Source organism: Lynx rufus, unplaced genomic scaffold (genome assembly GCF_022079265.1).
Source record: "Lynx rufus isolate CCGP_SWC_20201006 ecotype Redwood Valley unplaced genomic scaffold, mLynRuf1.p SCAF_3, whole genome shotgun sequence".
NCBI classification, from domain to species: domain Eukaryota; kingdom Metazoa; phylum Chordata; class Mammalia; order Carnivora; family Felidae; genus Lynx; species Lynx rufus.
Genome location: NW_025814845.1, coordinates 130,033,512 through 130,039,511, shown reverse-complemented (window position 1 = coordinate 130,039,511; position 6,000 = coordinate 130,033,512).

Below are 6,000 nucleotides of genomic sequence, written 5' to 3'. Positions count from 1 at the left end.
CTAAGCAAGAATGACGTTTGGAAGTCTACCTCTCTTTTCCACTTGACCCCATCCCCATAGTAGTTGAATAATAAACATAGCATAAGCATGTTTATGTTTTTGTAAGAATACATGTACATATGTAAATTCAAGGACAAAGTTCTATAAAAGGTTATAGCTAATGATTATATACTTTGAGAATGATGTCCACAAGATGGCTGAATAGGAAGTCCCTCGCTCATATTCCCCCATGGCCTCCATGGATAAAAGTGAATTTATGGGAGCCTTGGTTTCCAGACAGGAGGTTACAAAACTCCACAGGAGCACACAACCAAGGAGGACAATTTTGAGAAGGCAGATCCATGTCTAGGTGGCGGGCTCACCAACTGCGATCCCAATTTCAGACTCAGAAACAGTCCCAACCCCCTGTAGACTGGGCAATAGACCTGTTTGGGCTTCATCCCGTCAGCAGTACCATCTGTCTGTTTCAGACCCTGAAACAGTCCTTTGATTCAGTTCTAGTTCCTCACAGCTGCAGTCTGAGGTTAGTTCGACCTGCCCAGGGACCCTCCCAGTGACCCGGCAGGAACTCTCCCAGGGATCTGGCAGGAGTCCCATTATCCACACACCTGGTAGCAGACCTGCTATGTGCAGATCCAACTGTGAGACCTCAATGGGGCCCTTGTCCCAGCACCAGCCCTACTGACAAGGGTCCTAGAGGCAGTGTTGTCAGCCCAGGGATCAGATAGAATCTACACACACCTGAGTACCTGGTAACAGGCTCACCATGGACAGATGAATGGACACTGAGCTGTGGTAAACACACACACACAAACACACACACACACACACACACAATAGTATAGCAATTAGCCATAGAAAAAGGAAATCTTGACATTTGTGACAACGTAGGTAAATCTGGAGGATATTTTGCTAAGTGCAATAAACCATATACAGACAGACAAACACTATGTGATCTCACTTATATATGGAATCTAAAAAAGTTGAACCTATAGAAGTAGACAGTAAAATGGTAGTTGCCAGGGGCTAGGGGCTTAGGAATTTGGAGAGATGTTGTTCAAAGTGTTCAAATATTTTAATTTTTTTAATGTTTATTTTTGAGAGAGAGAGAGAGCACGAGTGGAGGAGTGGCAGAGAGGGAGAGGAAGACACAGAATCCGAAACAGGCTCCAGGCTCCGAGCTGGCAAGCCCAGAGCCTGACGCGGGGCTCCAACTTGCAAATTGTGACATCATGACCTGAGCCGAAGTCAGATTCTCAACTGACTGAGTCACCCAGGGTCCTCAAAGTGTTCAAACATTTTAGTTATAAGATGAATAAGTTCTAGGGATCTAATGTACAGCATGATGACTATAGCTAATGATACCAAATTATATACTTGAAATTTCCTAAGAGAGTAAATCTTAACTGTTCTCACCACACACAAAGAATAATTATGTGATAGATGTGTTAATTTTATTGTGGTATTTATTTCACTGTGTATGCATATATCAAGTCATCCCATTATATACCTTAATACAATACCTTATATACACCTTATATATACCACAATACAATATATACCTTAATACAAATACAATTTTTATTTGTCAATTATACCTCAATAAAGCTGGAAAAAAATAAATAAATCTACAATCCACCTTAAAAATGATTGTGGATTTCAAAATTCTTCTGAAAACAATAAATGTCAGAGGATATACAAATATAAATGTAGTTATATTTGCAAGCAGCCATAAGTAATTTTTTTCATTTTTGTTTGTTTTAAAAATTTTCAGAAATTTTTTTATTACTAGTTTTTAAAATTAAACATGAAATGTAAGATGTTCTTAATAAAAATCCAAGAATGTTGCCAAAGGAAAGTACTTCTTCATTCTTTAGGGAAACTTTCAACTACTTAAAATCTTTTTTTTTAATTTTATTTAATTTGAGAGAGAGAGAGCATGAGTGGGTAAGGGGCAGAGAGAGAGGGAGAGAATCCCAAGCAGTCCCCATGCTTTCAGTGCAGAGCCTAACATAGGGCTTGATCCCATGAACTGTGAGATCATGACCTGAGTGGAAATCAAGAGTCAGATGCTTATCTGACTGAGCCACCCAGGTGCCCCTTAAAATCTTAATAAGCATATGAGGTGGACTTAAGCCCTCACACTCTTTCAGTACAGTTTCTCTGGAACTTACTAGTCATGGTATTTTAATGTGGTGCTGTGTTTCCTACTGTTGGGAGGTGCAGTTTTCTGCTCCTCACTAGACTACATAAGAATAGTCCTTGGGCCTGGAATAGTTCCTTGCCATGAGATAAAGAGCTCTCACAGCTTCTTCTGCACTTATCACCTTGTGAGAAAATATCTTTCCCTGTTTCTCTTTGTTCTGGAAAAAGGAATTTAGCCACAATAGGTTCCTGGCCTAGGAAGCCTCTTCGTATTCATGAACCTAAATATCCTCTCCTCCACCCAGTGACACTGAGTGCCCAGTCTAAAGAAACTCCTTTCACCCCCTCAGGCAGCACTCACAGGGACCTGTAGGAGTCACTGCATCACCAGACAAAGACAAGAACAATGACACTGTGAAAATTAAACTGCCATTGGAACGACAGTCCACAATAGTAGTCCAGAACTTGAGTGAAGACCTAAATAGGGTTGACTGACAAAAAATAAAGGACGGAAATAGAAACCAGGTCTCCTGACATAATGAACAAAGTGTCCAGGATGCAACTGGAAATCACCCATTATACCAAGAACCAGGAAAAACAGAACTTAAATGAGAAGATACAATCACTTAACGTCAGCACCAACATGAATCAGATGTTGGAATTATCTGACAAGGACTGTAAAGGAGCAGTCATAAAAACACTTCAACAAGCAATTCTCTTGAGAAAATTGAAAAAGCTGGAATATCTCAAAAAATAGAAGTTATTTTAAAAGAATTTTTAAAAATGTAGATATGAAAGATAAATAATAGAAATAAAAGCTTGCTTGGGGCACCTGAGTGGCTCAGTCGGTTAGGTGTCCTACTTCGGCTCAGGTCATAATGTGGTTCGAGCCCCACATTGGACTTTGTGGTGAGAGTGCAGAGTCTGCTTGGGATTCTCTCTCTCTCTCTCTCTCTCTCTCTCTCTCTCTCTCTTTCTCTGCCCCTCCCCCACTCATGTTAATGCTCTCTCTTTCTCTCAAAAATAAATAAATTACCTTAAAAAAATTTAAAAAGTAGAATGGAGATGACAGAAGATGGAATTAGTGAACTTGAGGACAGATCAGTAGACCACCCAATCTCAACAACAAAGAGAAAACACACTGAGAAAAAGAAACTGAGCATCAGGTATCTGTGTAACAATAACAAGAATTCCTAACATTTGCATCATTGCAATCCCAGTAAAAGAGAAGAAGACTGAAAGAGTATTCTAAGAAATAGTGGCTGAAAACTTACCAAATTTGGTGAAAGACAGAAGCCTACTGATTCAAGAAGTTGAACAATCTATTAACAGGGTAAATCCAAAGACATCCATGCCAGGAAAGACAAAATTAAATTTCTAGAAACTAGAAACAAAACAAAACATTAAAAGCATCCAGAGAGAAACTATACATTGCTTATAAAAATAAAAAATTGGGGAAAAAATGACAGCAGATTTCTCATTTGAAACCATGGAGGCCAGAGTGGTATATTATCTTTCCAAATACTGAAGGAAAAGATCTGGTAACTGCCAATTCTATACATGGAAAGCATCCTTTAAAAATGAAGAGAAAATTGGGGCACCTGGGTGGCTCAGTCAGTTGAGTGTCCAACTTCGGCTAAGGTCATGATCTCGCGGTTTATGGGTTCGAGCCCGGCGGCAGGCTCTGTGCTGACAGCTTGGGGCCTGGAGCTTGCTTCAGATTCTGTCTGTCTCTCTCTTTCTCTCTCTCTCTCTCTCTCTCTCTCTGCTCCTCCCCTGCTCACACTCTGTCTCTCTCTCAAAAATAAAGTTTAAAAATGAAGAGAAAATAAAGACATTCTCAAATGAGAAAATCTAAAATAATCTGTCACTAGCAGACAAACCCTTAAAGATTAAGTGAAGGAACTTCTTCAAATAGAGAAAAGATTAAAGACAAAGTCTCAGAGTATCAGGAAGGAAGAGAGGGCCAGCATTTGGTAACTACCACAGAGGCACCAACAACCAGTTACCTACAGCACTGATTACATTAGAGACACTTACACTTCCCTCACTAGTCTCCCCTCTTCATCTTTGACTCTGGAGGACCAACAAAGGGAATAAAGAGAGGGACAGGGCGAGAAAGAGACAGATGAGAGAACTTGAGAAGTCCCCTCTCCAAATAGAAGTCCTCATACCACAGGTTAGAAATGAGCTTAGGGATGGAGGGAAGAAGTTTGAATTTACTTTTTTTTTTTCACCAAAATTATACTGTTCATAAGAGCTTATGGATCCTGAAAAGCTACCAAATATTTTCAAAAAACTATATTTTTCCTATTTCCAGAAAACCTCTCAAATTCAGATTTTCTCTGTCTAAAACTCAAATCCAGACAAGATTCTCACTCAGAACAGCTTATTTTTGTCCAGATTTTGTGTAGGCATAATGGTATCCTTGTCCTTTCATATTTTTGACATTCAAGATTATACTAGTGTTGATCTAGAAACAGCTCTTATACAATGCACTTATAACCCACACTGGGCCCTTGGAGTATGTAAGGAAAATAAGGAAGAATCTCTGCCTTCAATGAGTTTGAATTAAAAAAGAAAATAAAATAGATAATGATAAAACAGAAATATTATAAATAAGAAAGGACTTTGAAGAAAGGGGTCAGTTCAAAGGTTGAGTTGATAAGTTAAATGATGCAGTTCTCGGGGAACTTTAAACTTTAAAACTTTAAATTTGGGGTTTAAAAAATACATAAGTATTTTTAACAACAACAAAAAAAATACATTCACATGTTTAGAAATTCCAATGGTACAGAAGGGCTTTTACCAAAAGAAGCAGTCCCCAATCATATTCTTTGTACCCCTTCTCATTCCTCCAGGAAAACAATTTTTAGCTCATTTAATCTTTCTGTCCTTAGTTCTGCTGGTGATTACTTCCAAATGTCTAATATTATACATACGTATTTTTCTCAATTTTTTTTCTGGTTTTCTGTGTAAAGTACTCTCATAGCCCTCTGTTAGATTGATTCCTACATATTGGATATTTGTGATACACTTGCTACATATATTAAAAAAACATATATATATATAACAAGTGTTGTAAACACATAAAAAATAATAAATTTTTAATTTTTAATGTCAATAAAATTTATTATATAATTTGTTACTATTTATTCTTATATAATTTTATATAGTCAATGTTAATTTCAATTTACACATTTATACTTTCACAGCTTTTCATTTTTCCCCATATCTCTAAATTATCTACCCATTTCACAAGAAACACTCTTTAGATTTTTCTTTGATAATGATCCATTGATGACATAGTTTCTGTTTTGTTCTTCTTTAAATGTCTTCACTTCACCTTAAAGTAGATAATGCTAGATTAGCGGTTACTTTATTTCTGCACTACAAAAATGTTACTGCATTTCCTTATGGCATTCATTGTTTCTGATTTTGAGAAGTAAGCTATCAGTTACATTGTCACTTTTGAGGAGGGGAAATATGAATCCCCTCCTCAGCTCCCCAGTCCCTGGCTGCTTTTGATATTTTCCTTTCCTCTGCTGCCAGCTCTTCTATTTTCATGTGCTAAATGTAGAATTGCTTTAATTACCTGGTTGGTGTTTTGGAGGGCCTCATGATCTGCAATTTCAGGCATTCATCCTTTTTAGAAGATTCCCAGCTCTTATCTCTTCAAATATTGTATCCACCTCATTTTGTGCTGCCTTCCCCTTTTTGAATATTTTCACTATATCCTCTACATTTTTTACTCTTTATGCATTTTCCATCTTTTTGTCTATTAGTGTTTCATTCTGATTCTTTTCTTCTGATGTATTTTCTGGTTCATTATGTCTCATCCCTGCTGAGAATACA